The following is a 14,433-nucleotide window of genomic DNA, read 5'->3' as shown; positions in this document are numbered from 1 at the left end:
AAAGAGAAGAATCTCAAAGAAATTTGAATTTTCAGTAACCACAGTTGATTTTGTTTCTTCTTAATATTCTTCATCATACTGTGTGTGTGTGTATGTGTGTGCGCAAATGTGTGTGTGTTATATAATGGATGAATAAACTCAGGAGAATCAGTTTGCTTGCCAATTGTTTACCATAGAAACTATTTTTCTTCATATTGACTTCATTCTCCATTTTTTATGCTAACGTGTATGCTTATAAAAAAAGCAATTAGCCTAATAAGCCTAGTTGAATTAACACAGCTCTTAGGCGATACTTGGATGACACTGGAGAAAGTATTTAACTAGGGTTTTGAAAGGCTCAGGAGCTTCCCAGTCCCGCTTTGGAGATGAGCTACCCCAGAGGAGCATCCTACAGAAGCTTTATTTGCTTTCTAGAAAATCTGCTCTACATACTTCCAACCAATTCTACGCTAGTAATAATGTGCAGCTTGGCATTTGGAGGAAAGTTTCTGACCAAAGTCTGTTCAGTTTTGGCGTCAGTGCTGCGTCTTCTCCCTTATAATTGCGTGAGATACGGTTAATGGATTATATAGAATGATCATTTGAGCAATAGAAAGGAGAGAGGGAATTCTTTTTTCTGTAAATTTGACTTTACGTGACTTCTGCCTCTCTCTTCACCCAAACCAGTGTATCCACCCCTCCCAGCCCCAAGCACACAGCCTCTTCAAGGAAACAGAAATAAATACTGATTAAAAAAAAGAAGAGAGAAAGGTGAAATTACATGTTCACGTTAGTGTCCCCAGCCAATGTCTTGCTTTACTGAGTGACAATAAGTTTTTATTTTTATTTTACTTATTTATATCTTTACTGTTATGGAGGGGCATACAGTTCACACATGTATACACATGGCAGTAATGTAAAAAGTTAAGTATTACTAAATATCTAAAATTAAGGGTTTTTTAGACGCAAGTCTTGTATGAATGGCATACACCTTATTTCATATTTTAATTTAGGTATGAAATTATCCAGTTTGAGAAATTCAGAGACAGGGTTCTCTAGAGTCAGAATTTTAGAGCTAGAAGTGATCATCAGTATTGTTTAGTCCAACTCTGTATTGGAACAAAGGACTACAGAGATAACTAGCACTTGCTTCTAATAAAGGGTAGAAACAAAACTAATAAGACTAGAATCCAAATCTTCAGTGAACTATAAAGTGATCATGCTTTCTCTTTAACCAATTTCAAAATAGTGTCCTCTTACAACACTAACTTTCCTCTTAAACACAGCATTACAAAATCTTAGATGTTTAGCACTGAAGGGCCTTGACCAGTTGGCATGATCACTCTTCCCTCTATGCCACTCTGGTGCTTACTAGCTAAACGTCAGCTCTGCTCGGCGATTATTAGTGAAGATTCTTCATGTTTCCTGACACACTCTTCTTCTATTAATACAGCTAAGAACTGTGCTTCTCCTAGTTCCAGGGCCACGTTATTATGCCAGATTTCCAGTGGGGTCAGCTCTGACCTCAAATGCCTCTCTGGCTTAGACGAGTCAGTCTAGCTCTCTCTGGATATTTTCTTTTATCTTTTTTTACCTAATTGACATGAGCTGCACCTGGCACTATATTATTACTTCATCCTATTTAGACCCACAGGCTATTTCAGCTTATAAAGGTCATGTCTTATTTTAGCTGGTTTCAGCTAATTTATAGCCATCAGAAAATGAATTAGACAGCAGATTCACTGAAGACCGTATCTACACCATGACCAAATTTCCAGTTGATTCCATCAAATTGATGAAAAATTAATCTAGTCAGTTGTTTGGCTTTTATGAATTAAACAACTGATTAATTTATTGTGTCACTTTTCAATAATTGTGCTGTATTCTTGATGAAAAAAATTAATATTGTATAAAGGTCTAACATCAGTGGAATGTCACCAGAATTTTGACTGCTAGGATCAGAAATACCCACTCCTAAAACTCTTCCTTGGGAATGACCCCTAGCAGTTTTACAGTCACCTGCTGATAATTTGATTTAAATCACATTTCCTCAATCTGTTGGTGAGTACCATATGCCATTTAGGATGGGATGAAGAGATGGCTTTGGGTGAGACATATTGTGTCTATTTCCTCCTCCGACCTAGCAAGTTTGTCAGTGTAATCGAAAAAGAATATTGTTATAGCTTTTAGAACTTGGTGTTTGAAAGCTTTTCTTAATTGGGTTCAATAATTTTTAATAGAAGAGCATGGTGGACAGAAAACTGTAGTGACTAACTTGAGCATGATAAAAAGTAAAGTTCTTTTAAATAATTAATAGCTGCTAAAAGGTCCCATGTGTTATGGAGAGGGGAGGGAGATGACCAGATTTAATCAGAGGATTCAGGAAGGAGGGTTGATGAAAGAGATTAATCAGACTAGAGCGTGGTCATATGAGGGACAGGATCAGATGATTCACTCACAAAAATGAGTAAGAGCAAAGGAGGCAGAGGTGGGGGCGGGTGACATGGTGGAGAAAACCGCATATGCGGTGGTAGTCAGATGTCAAACCTCATTAAAGAAGTTGTCCAAAACATCTCTAATGAGCTGGAAACAATGTGCGACTCACCTGGTTAGAGGCTTTTTTGCACAAATTCAAACTCAGGCCAGGTTGCTCAATGGGTCTTCAGAGAAATTACATACACTGGAGTGAATCCTAGCCAAGGAGAGCTGTGTTAACAGACTTTCCCCAGCCACATAACTTTGGCAATTGAGGCGAAGATAAAAATCCCTTTCCTCTTTCACTGATACTGAATTGGCTTCACCTATATGTTGCCATTCCTAATTGCTACAGAAGATAGCAGGGTTAGAGAAACCAAAATAAGAACAACAAAGTAGGCAACACAGTTTTTCTAAAGTGTAGGGACCGGGCAAGGCTGGGGGCCAGATATCAGTGAGCAGGGGAAGGATTTGATGGAAATCTGTGCTCCTCTGCCAACGGAGTTAACTACGCTGAGCCACCTAAGCCATCTGTATATGCAGAATGACCTTGGCAGAAGTGGAACACATTATTTGTTTCCATGGAAGAAGGGTTGTTTTTTCTTTTTAATCAGGCGACATGGTCTAGTGCAGAGGTGTCCTCACTTTTCCTGCCAAGAACTCCTGGGCATCTGATGAAATATTGTGAACTTTTTTCAAGTTTTTGATCTAAGTTTGTCTTCCACGTATGCTTTAAAATTAACGGATTAAAAAAGTCATCAGACCTCAACTCATTTTTTTTTTCTTTTCTTTTCTCCAGTTGTAAGTACCAGAAGGAATGATCTTCCGCAATCATCCTTTTGATTATGTCACTATTTTTAAATAACTTAAAAAAGAACTCCTAGTTTTCATTTGCATCAAAATAAAACGTTCTGACTCTCTTTCTTTGTCCGTCCTGTACCTGATTGTTCTTATTTTATTGTGCACGCTGCTCTCTCCTCCCTTCTGCAGCCGGATGTCAGCTCCTTGCCATCCTGCTTCCCTTATTATTTTCCTCCTTCAAGATTTACTATTGTCCTCACTTAAAACATCACTGTTAAACTGGGTCACTTATTTCTGTCCGAACTTTAATTTTTATAACTTTATTGCAACTGTCTTCTGTTCTATGTGTATACCTATGTGTATACCTGTTTCTGATACTATTTTTAATTCATATGCATTTCTGTTGCTCCCTTCTCCATCAACAGTTTGTAAGTTCCTTAAGCACAGGAGCACTATACTCTTCTTTTTTGTCATTATCTCAGTGCAAGGCTTATCAATGTCAGTTGATTATTGGTCCCATTTTATCAGTAAATGCCATGCTTCTTCGGTCTCCGCTCAAGATTGGGCAGACTGTATTGCTTTGCTCTCAGATTAATCTTCCATTTTCTGTTTCTTCAGGTTTCTATCTCAAGTTTTAACATGTTTCCTTTGAAATAACAACAAGTGGTCTCTCTGGACACACAGTGGATGGATTCAAGTCTACTGTGTCATGCTTTGGAAAGCCTGGAGAGCATAAGGTAAGTAGCAAGCCCCTAATATGTAGCCTTCCATCTGCCCAGTAGTTACTTGACCCTGTGCTTGTGTGTGTAGTGTTAGGGCTCACTTATTCACATACTCAGCAGTAGCCAGTGTGTATGTTATTTTGTTTATAGCGTAAGCTTCCAGAAGTATCACTTTTCTATTGATTATATTGTATAATTCCTAGTGTGGTGTTATGTTTCCTGTCTCTCTTAATTACTTATTAATGATAATTAAACCACTAAACACATTTTCTTTAACAAATATTTCCAAACCAAAAAAAAAGAGAAAAGAAAAAACAAAACAAAAAAACACTTTGTAAATGATGGCATTTCCCACATAAGCCTCACTTGAGTCTCAGCCATGATCTTGTGACTTGCTGCGAGAGCCAGATCCACTGGCAAAGAAAGCCCTGTGAGCAGAGCGTCGGGACCATGTAGAGCTTTAAACGTGGAGAATTTAGGCCCAAACATGTATCTGTGGGCATGTGCAATATCCGCTTCTTTTCCGAAGTCTCAGACTGACCCCAAACAACCTTTTTGTGGAAGCCTGCCCTCAAGGCTGGGTTAGTCATGTCATTCCTCTGCCATCACCCTGTCTCTCCGAGCGTGAGCCCGACTCTGAGATCATTGTACTAATTTAAAATATTTGGAAACCAGCAAAAAGACAGATTTGAGGATATCCTGACTAAGTTCCTGTTCCAGGAGGCCCCAAACTTTCCATTGTGCTGAAAATGTCAAATTCAGCCCTTCAACATTTCTTTAAACAACTCTTCCCAGTAGCCTCAATAGTAAAAATAACCAATAATTGAGAGAGAGAGCGTGAGTTAAGATGGCATGGTAAGAATACTCCTTTTAAGTTTTATCACAATTCTGGCTAGGAAAAAATATATATAGTGCTGGTGGGACCTCTGGGCATGTGAGTTAGAGAACACCTGTAAGTGAGCTTTGTGAGGTGTGCGTGGGTGGGGGGAAGTTTGGGCAAAATAATGAAGAAAGATGACTAATTGATCTGGACTGTTATTTCTATCTTTAATTATGTAAGGCTGCCTCCCTCAGAATCGGGAGGAGCTTGTTAAAAACGCCCCACAGGACTCCTGGGTCATCCTCCGTTGGGGCTTGTATTCACGGAACCCAGCCTTCTTAACAAGCTAACCTGAGTGATTCTCATCTTCAGTAAAGTTTAAAGACCACTGATACACACTCAAATGGTAAATAAAAAAAATCCACCGAGTGCTTTGTGCTGTGCTGGATGCTGAAATACGAGAGTAAATAAAACAGACGCACTTCAAGAGTTCCCAGAGGGAAATTATAATAAAGGAAGTGAACAAGTCATGCACTCCTGTAGTGTTTCTTCAAACTGGACAGCTTGAGGACTGAGTTTTTAAGTAGGTTACTTTTAGTTCCTTGAAATGGAAGTGAATTTTCTTACCAATTAAATTATCTAAATAATTTAATTTATTTAAAAGGTTCTTAAAATGTTCTAGCTGGTGCAGTCAGAAAGTTATGAGGTTATTTGCCTAAGCCAATCTAGGATGTTTTGGCAGCACTGGTGGGCAAAATTGTGTCTTTGGGGCTCCAGCTTCTCCTTTCTTTGTCTCTAGCATCTCCATGATGTTGCTACAAGGGTCCCTGGCCTCATGGCCCTTCCTCTGTGTTCCTACCCGAGCTGCTCTAATGATACGGGTCTAATGGAGAGTGCTAAGCTGGTAGTCAAGGGAAATGGATTTGCACTGTGGCTCTGATCCTAAATAAATTGTGTGGCTTTGAGCAAGATCTCAAACTTGTCTGAAAAAAGTAAAGAGTAGGGTTTTAGGAGCTCTGATATTCTCTCCAGTCCTGTTTGTATGATTCACTGAGTTCTCTGTGCATCGCACTTCAAGATGGAAGCGGAGATTTTCCTTAGGCAGGAAGAGAGGCTGCATGTGGTGGAGTCTTAGATGAGCATTGGAGCAGGCATCTGAGCAGGGCCCCTTGGAGCTAGTGAAGAGTCAGAGTGCCAGGTTTAAGTGAGCCCAGCTCTACCTCTGCCTTGCTGTGTGAGATGTGAATACATCCTCTGGCTTCTCTCTGATTTATTTTCCTCATTTTTGGGGTGGAGACAGTAATGATAACTATCCCCATAGCGTCACTGTTGACAGTACCAAGGGGTGCGAGTAGATGTGTTTAAGGCACATGGTGGGCATTCCATAAATGTTTCTTTATTTGCTGTGAAGGTGTAGTTTATTCAATGCCTTACTTTATCTTCCCAAAGTTGGGCTACTTATTTATTTAACAAGCACATGCAGGTCTTGTGATGTTCCAGGAACTGATCTAAGAGCTTGTCTTTAATGGTAATTCTGTTAATCTTTATAACAAGCCTGTGGGGAACTATTATTACCCCCATTGGACAGATGAGGAACCTAAGGCACATAGCCTGCCCATGGTCTCCCAGACAGCAGGCCAGGCAGTCTGGGTGCATAGTCTATGCTCTCACTCATTGTTCCAGTAGCCAAATGGAAGGTCAGAGGACAAGAAATGGAGTGGAATACAGGCAAGTCACCTATATTCGTCGTCAAAGACTGTGTAAATTTGTTGTAGCAGAAAAAGATCATTATAACTCAGAAAAGATTTAAAATTATGTGTTAACCTACAAAATGTCCAACGGTTGGGTGCTGCTTTTGAAGAGACCTTAGTCTGACCTCAGAAATATTTATAAAGCATTTTAAATCTATACACAGTCCCTCCTAGGAAAACCAAAGGGTGAGAACATTAAGAATCTTGAAATAGGAGTTGCAGCACTTCTTAACATCCTCCTTCCCACATGTCGTTATATCACACTTCTCAGAGGAATGGTAACTCATGCGGCGGGGCTCCCCTGCTCTGCTTATAGCTCCTAAAACTCCCCAGCGCGACAGAAACACAGCCCGCCTGCAGCCTCAGGTGCAGCCTTAACTTCTCTCTCTTTATTGTTTAGATAATTATGCATTATCTGTTTCCTTCTTTTTTCCTTTTTTTACGTATTCTAAGAAAATATAAATGTAACATGTTGCAGGGGTGAATCCTATTACGGATGTAATCACTAAGGCTTGTTGCTTACCTGGCTTCCCTCACTCTGGGGTTTAGAATCTTGGTTGTGATAACCAGTAAGGTTTTTTTAAACTGGAGACTTTATAAAACAACAAAATGATTAGTTAAGAGTAACCGTGGATTAGAAGCTACTGTATCTACATCTTAATATATAATAAAACCCAGCGTAATTATTTACAATAAACTGAATGATAGGTATTTCTAATAATTATTTCCATTCTTGCCTCGTTAGTTAATGGCCATATTTAGCCAATGACAACTAAGAAAAAACTTTTCCTAGGGTTGCTTTCTATTGGTAAATTTTTCTACTGCTCAAATTCAGCCCGACTTCTTAGGTAATATGAGATTCCATCCTGGGATGTTACTTCCTTATTTCAAGTTTCCTTTGCTACAAGCAGACAGTTCTCAGCCTCTTTAAGTAAAAACTTTCCATCATTCATATTTCTACAGGAGTTCACTCCTAGTAACATGCTCTGCCAAATGCCTGCTGTTAATTATGTATTGGCAGGGGGGCGATTTCCCGTGACTGAAACATGGTCCTGAAGCTTTCTGTCTCCATCTGAGTTCTGTCTTCTTGCTCAGCCGACTTTATTTATTTATTTATTTATCGAGGAAGATTAGCCCTGAGCTAACTGCTGCCAATCCTCCTCTTTTTGCTGAGGAAGACTGGGAGCTAACATCCATGCTCATCTTCCTCTACATTATACGTGGGTGGCTTACCACAGCATGGCATGCCAAGCGGTGCCATGTCCGCACCCGGGATCTGAACCAGCAAACCCTGGGCTGCTGAGAATCGGAACGTGCACACTCAGCTGCTGCACCACCGGGCTGGCCCCTCAGCTGCCTTTATGTTCTTTCACTCATCAAACTTTGACTGAGTACCTACTCAGGCTAGACACTGCTGGGGACTGAGGTTACCAACATGAGTAAAATACAACCTCTGTGTTCTGGAAGCTTACCCTTCAGAGTGGGACAGCCATTTAGACAGACACTTATAATATTATTTGATAATTGCCATGATAGAGAGATGCCCAGGTGTCATGGCAACCTTAGAGAGAGATATCAATTGCACACTAGCAAGATGGGGGCAGAGAAGACTTCACAGAAAAGGTGGCCTCTAAGTCAGGTTTTGAAAAGAGAGTTTTGAAATTAGGTAATGGATGATGTTGGAGAGGCCAGAGTACTCTGGAAGGAGAAGCAGCATGTGCAAAGACATGGAAAAGTTAGAGAATTGGTGTATTCAGGAAAGTAAAAGAAGTTTACTATAGCTGGGCATAAAGTATGCAGGATAGATGGGGTGACCCTGTGATGGCAGAAGTCCTTTGGGGCTAGGTCATGAAGGTTCTTGGACTCTGTGCTAATGTCTTTAGCTTTGTCCTGAAGGTATTAACCTTGATTGGATTCCAGGCCCGTTTTGAAATCTGAAAGAAACAGAGCAACTTCTCCATAGAAAAATGGACATTTACACAGCAAAACCCAAATTCATACAGATTTCAGAAAGCTTCCAAGTCCCCAGATTAACATTTAGGACTTTAGATGATGTTTACGTTAACCCTGAGCTAACATCTGTGCCAGTCGTCCTCTGTTTTGTATGTGGGATGCCTCTGCAGCATGGCTAAAGAGTGGAGCAGGTTCACGCCTGGGATTCAAACCTGCAAACCCGGACTCCTGAAGTGGAGAGCCCGGAACTTTAACCACTTGTCCACAGGGCTGGTCCCCTGAACTTCCTTTCTTAAGGAAGTTACATATGGTAACTTCTATGGTACGGTAATGTATTACTCTCTTTAAACTATCTGTCCAATTTGGCCGATGACTCAATGGTATCTCTGTAACTGCTTTTAGGTATAGACACATTAGATACACTGAGTAATCTAGATTGTAAAACAAAAGCCTTTTTTAGGTTTTTCATTTATAATATGACAGCTTTTTAAAATGGCAGACATTTGGCCTAGTTTTAAAGTTTTGCTAAAAAGTAGATGTGGAGGTGCATGATCAGCCTTTTATCTAACAATCTCTAATTTCCTGTCACTATACAGAATTCTGGCTTAGAGCTAACACAGCTCGGAAAAAGACAGTGTTAAAATCATGTCAACCCCACGCGTATCTCTGACAGAATAATTAATAGCATGCAAGCTCTAAAGGATCTTCTCCCCTATCCTTTACAAGAAAATGGGATTTTCCATGTGCCAACTTGCTATACCAAGGTAGAGAGTTTTCAGAAAGGATGGATGGAGAATTACTTCTGTGAAAACACGGGTATAGAATCACAACTCATTAAGCCCAAGCTAGATAAGGGTACACAGGAATGTTCTTTGCAGGAGAACCAGCCAGCCTTATCATCTGAATAGGGGTACCAGGATGACTACAACCATCTCACATTCTCAGACTATTCTCCACTTTGCTACTGAATGGGAGATTATTTTATTGGGAGATTTGTTCTAAAAAGTATTAAATTATCTGCACTTTCCCCTGATTTAAAAAGTAACACATACTGGTTCATTTAAAAACTGGAAAATACAGCAATTATAAAGTAGAAAATGAAATCCAGAATTCCGTCATTCAGAGGGAGAAACGTGTAAACATGTATATCTTCAAATACACACACACAATACTATGTACAGAGTATTCATAAAATAAGAAAGAAAGAGAGAAGCTTAAAAAGACTGATTTTTTGGTACATCCTGATTATCACTGTGAAATCTACTGAGTTGGTAGAAATGATTTTTTTTTAACACAGGGCTCGTTACTATTCCCCACTAAAGAGGGACCATGAAAGTAAGTTTTCCAGCAACGAAATTTACTCCAAGAATGAATATTATGAAACTGACTTGGGGCTGGCCCCGTGGCCGAGTGGTTGTTTTCGCTCTCCGCTTTGGCGGCCCAGGGTTTCCCTGGTTGGGATCCTGGGCGTGGACATGGCACTGCTCATCAGACCATGTTGAGGTGGTGTCCCACATGCCACAACTAGTAGGACCCGCAACTAAAAATATACAACTGTGTACTGTCGGGGCTTGGCGAGGAAAAAAAAAAAAGAAGATTGACAACAGTTGTTAGCTCAGGTGCCAATCTTTGAAAAAAAAAAAGAAGCTAACTCAAAGAATGCCATGAAATACATATTGTGATGGAGTTAGTGGTTCTTGGTTTTCTAAGGCAAACAAATCAATCATCTCTTCATTTCTAATTTAAAATAATATATAGATTTGTTTTCAAAAAATGTGTTAAGGCTCAGGAACTAAATTATATAACAAACAAATGCATGTAATATGAGAAAATAAAATTCAGAGTTGCCACTAATTGATAGCTTGGTGCCCAACTTTGAGCTTCTTGTTAACTACCTTCAACTGGGCAAAACAATGAGTCACTGAATCTTTCATTGACCAATAGAATTTCATATAACTAAGATGTTTCCCGCTCCTAAACCCTGAGAACAACTTTTTATGGACGAGAACTTTTCTGTTTTTTCTGTTTTTCTTTCTTTCTTTTGTTTTTAAAATTTTGTGGAAAGATGTTTTTTTTTTTTCCTCCTTAAGCAGTAACTGTTATCCTGATTTTTATAGGGCACAATGATTTCATTTTTAATGGCAAGTCTGCAGTCTGGGGTGGGGGAGTGGCAGAGGGTGGTTCTCCTCCAGGAGGCTTCTCCAGCTTGAGCAAGACTTGCCCAGGCCCTTCGGACCCTTAGGTGGAGTGCAGAAAGATTCTTTATAAGAGCCAGGCTTTACAGAGCACTACTGTATTTGAGAGGCCCCTGTACACTAGAGCTTTGCAGTGATATCGCTATTCTACCTCCCAGGAACTCGATGCCATAGGTACTGCTATCACTTCCATTTGAAGTTGGGGAAACTGAAACTTGGAGAACTTAAGTACATGCTCCGTGTCAAATCTCTAGTAAGTGGGCTGAGCTGGTTTGGAATCTATGTCTGAATCCTAAATCCATGAACTTAAAAAATGGCTGTCCATTCCCTTTTCATTGGTGGTTCCTACACTCAAGTTTGGTCAAAGTATAAGGTTAGGAATTTGTGTGAAGTTGTTTCTGTGGGAAGCTAGAGTCCAGGTGAAAATAAGTCTGCGGATCAAGAATCAGTAGAAACGAATGGTGAGTCCAGCAGTCCTCAAGTTGTGGCCTGCATTAGAATCACTTGGGGGGGGTCTGTTGAAATACAGATTTCTGGGCTCGGCCCACAGAATTTCTGTTTTTTTAAGTCTGGGATGGTGTCTGAGAATTTGCATTTCTAACGAGTTCTCTCTGACGCCAGCACTCCTGCTCAGTGGTTTTCAACCCCGAGACACATTGGAATCACCCAGAGGGGGTTTTAAACTTCTTGGACTTCATCTCTTTTCATTAGTCTTGGATGGGTCCAGGTATCTCCAGGCTTTCGAAGTTCCCCAGGTAATTCGAATGCACAGTGAGGGCTGTGGCGGTGCTGCTGTGTGCTCTCCCTGTTCAATATCAATATTCTCCTATTCAATATTCATTATTCAGTTTGCTTGGGCTTGAGACAAGAGATTGATAAAAGACAACTCAAAATCAAGATCCTTGGCCAGTTCCTAAAACAGCAGGTATTATATTGTCTGTCGAAAGGAGATGCCAGGCAAGTAGGTGCCAAGGTCTTCTACTTGAAGTTTTATGTTCTCTTTTATCTTGAAAGACCTCAAATCCATGAGATTAGCTCAGAATAGGCCCTCCCAACACACAAATGAGGTAAGTCAGTGAAAAAATTAATTTCTACTTTATTGCCCAGTTTTTCTCAAGTTGATGATTTTAATTTTGGCTTCAGGAGGTCATATTGATCTCTTTGCTCTGACAGTAATAAGTTGACAAGCTTGTCACTTCCAGAGACTCCTCCTCAGTACGACCCAAGTGTTCCGTGCCATTGCAACATTCTATTTTCACACAGCCTGCATTTTTATACATTTTACCAGGATGCCCCCAATCCATCTTTCATATGACAAATACAGGCTGCTGCCATCATCAGACTAAGGGATGTTGCCAGGCCCTCTTAGGTGAGGCTGCCCTAGAGTCATGAGTTCCTCTTGGGCTGCACTACCATTTTGGTCTATGTAGTGTGGTATGTGGGGATGGGGGCTGGCCAGTTATTTCAGCGTTTTCTATTGCTTCAGTTTTCTCATTATTTCATGAAAGTGAGTCTTTCCAAAAGGCAAGGTAGAATTAGAAATTTTAGAAAATGTTTTAACTCTTGGTATGGAGCTTTTCTTATAATGTCCAAGCCTACCACTTGACTTTCATACCTTTGAATTTTATGCACATATTCAGGAATTTGTTCAACAAGGTAAATCTTTATAGTAGGCAACTTCATTACAAATTGTTATGGAAGTAAGTACTCACCTAAAATAAATTATCGTATTTTATATTTGTAGTTTTGTGACCTGAATTCACAGCACTGGTTCAGACACCTTATTTTGTAGCATAGACAAACATATAACCTGCAGAGAAGTGTTCAAGGTTGTAGGATTGATAAGTGTGCAATTCACAGTGGGGATTCCCTGGAAGCAGTGGTTAGTCACTGTGGGAGTATCAGGACAGGCTTAGTGACAGAGGCAACAGTTGAGGTGGTTGTTAAACTATCAGGTGTCAATCAGCAGGCAGAGAGGAGAAGGGCATTCTAGAGGAGCATAGACCAGAACAACGCAATGTATCACACAAGATCCAAGTTTTTCCTGATGGCGTGAGCATTGTGTGCAAGCAGAAGGTGAGGCAGGGTGCCATAAGAGGTAAGGTAACAAGATGTGCTATAAAGAAAGCAAACTGCATTTGTAAGCCATTTGTAGCAGATGCTGTTAGAGGTTCACCTATATCCCTGTACCCTAACCCCTGGGTGCCATGCTGACTTCAGGCTGTGCTGAGAGCTCTGTGGGCTCTGTAGAGGCTCATTCTGGCCACTCATGGCAGGCCAGAAGGGCCAAGGGAAATGAGACCCCCCCCCCCTCCCAGGAGCGTACTGACTGGGGTTGATGTATGTATACCCAGAAAACTTGCCCCTCCAGTGGGATAACTCTGGGACATGAGTCTTGCAGCATTTCCCTGAGTATTCCAGCAGGAATGAGCTCCAGTCACCCTGCCTTCCTGTCCTTGTATCAGTTCCCCACTCCCTTACTAGTCTTCCTTGTACTCCCAAATAAACTATCAGCACGTGAACCCTTGTGTCAGCATCTGCTTCTGGGGAAATTTAGCTAAGGCAACATGATAAGGAGGGTTAGGAAGGAGTTCAAAGGTTTCAGATAAAAGTAAATTTTGAAAGATCTCATTGAGGGGCTGGCCCGGTGGCATAGTGGTTAAGTTTGCAAGTTCTGCTTCAGCTGCCTGGGATTCACCAGTTCGGGTCCCTGGTGCGGACCTATGCACCACATATCAAACCATGCTGTGGCAGGTGTCCCACATATAAAGTAGAGGAAGATGGACACAGATGTTAGCTCAGAGCCAATCTTCCTCAGCAAAAAGAGGAGGATTGGCAGCAAATGTTAGCTCAGGGCTAATCTTCCTAAAAAGAAAAACAAAAAGATTTAATTGACAGCAAGGGGATAGATGAAGTGGAGGTGGAAGAGAGTAGAGGCAGCAAGACCGAGAGGAGAGAATTTCTAGAATCTAAGGAAATATTATAAAGACTGAGCTAGGGCACTAGGCGGTTGGAGGGTTGAGGGGGATGTGGGAGCCCTGGGGAGATGGTATGGCAGTAGATGGGGAGGTGGTAGAATTGAGAACTTAGGGAAGACTGAGAAGGAATGGCCAAAGGAATGGCAGAAGGCCAGAAGAAGGGGTTATCCATTCTAAGAGGGAAGGAGCAATCAACTGTGCCAAGAGCTGCAGAGAGATGACATCACAATGACTACCGAATTGGGAAACTTTGAATCCTTAACAACCTTTTGCAAATCATTTTTCATAGAATGATGTGGACAGAATTCTGATTGTAGCAGATTTAAGAATAAGTGAGATGACCAAGTGGTTATAAACCAGTCTTTGGAAGAACTTGGCCATGAGAGGAGGGAGAAAGAGAGTGATGGTTAATGGAAGGAGGCTTAGGGGTCAGAGGGGGTGTTTTTAAAGGCAGGGATGGCTTGAGCTCATGTATACCCTGCAGTGAGAGAACAAGTACCGGTGAAAAGGCAGAAAATACATCAGTTAGTAGTATGAGTTCTTTGTTCTGGAAGAGATGGGGGAGAGGGGATGAAATCATGAACATATCAAGGAATTTCACATCACATTGTCAGTTAAAGAGAAATTGTTGGCATGCCAGACACGTGAGGTGATGAAGGAAGTCAGGAAGCTTGCCTAAGAGGGATGTCATATTTGAAATCTCTTCTCTGTTTTGATAGGCTTTCCTGAAAACTCACATTCAGGAAGAAAGTCGGAGTA

The 14,433-nt window shown here is 40.9% G+C and overlaps 1 pseudogene; it reads left to right on the top strand.

The window, feature by feature from the left end:
- The window catches only part of LOC100068575 (RNA-binding motif protein, X-linked 2 pseudogene), a 123,788-nt pseudogene that overhangs the window by 100,996 nt on the left and 8,359 nt on the right, over window positions 1-14,433 (top strand).

The sequence above is a fragment of the Equus caballus genome, chromosome 26, assembly GCF_041296265.1.
Source record: "Equus caballus isolate H_3958 breed thoroughbred chromosome 26, TB-T2T, whole genome shotgun sequence".
In the NCBI taxonomy this organism is placed as follows: Eukaryota; Metazoa; Chordata; class Mammalia; order Perissodactyla; family Equidae; genus Equus; species Equus caballus.
This window is presented reverse-complemented; position numbering and strand designations above follow the sequence as displayed.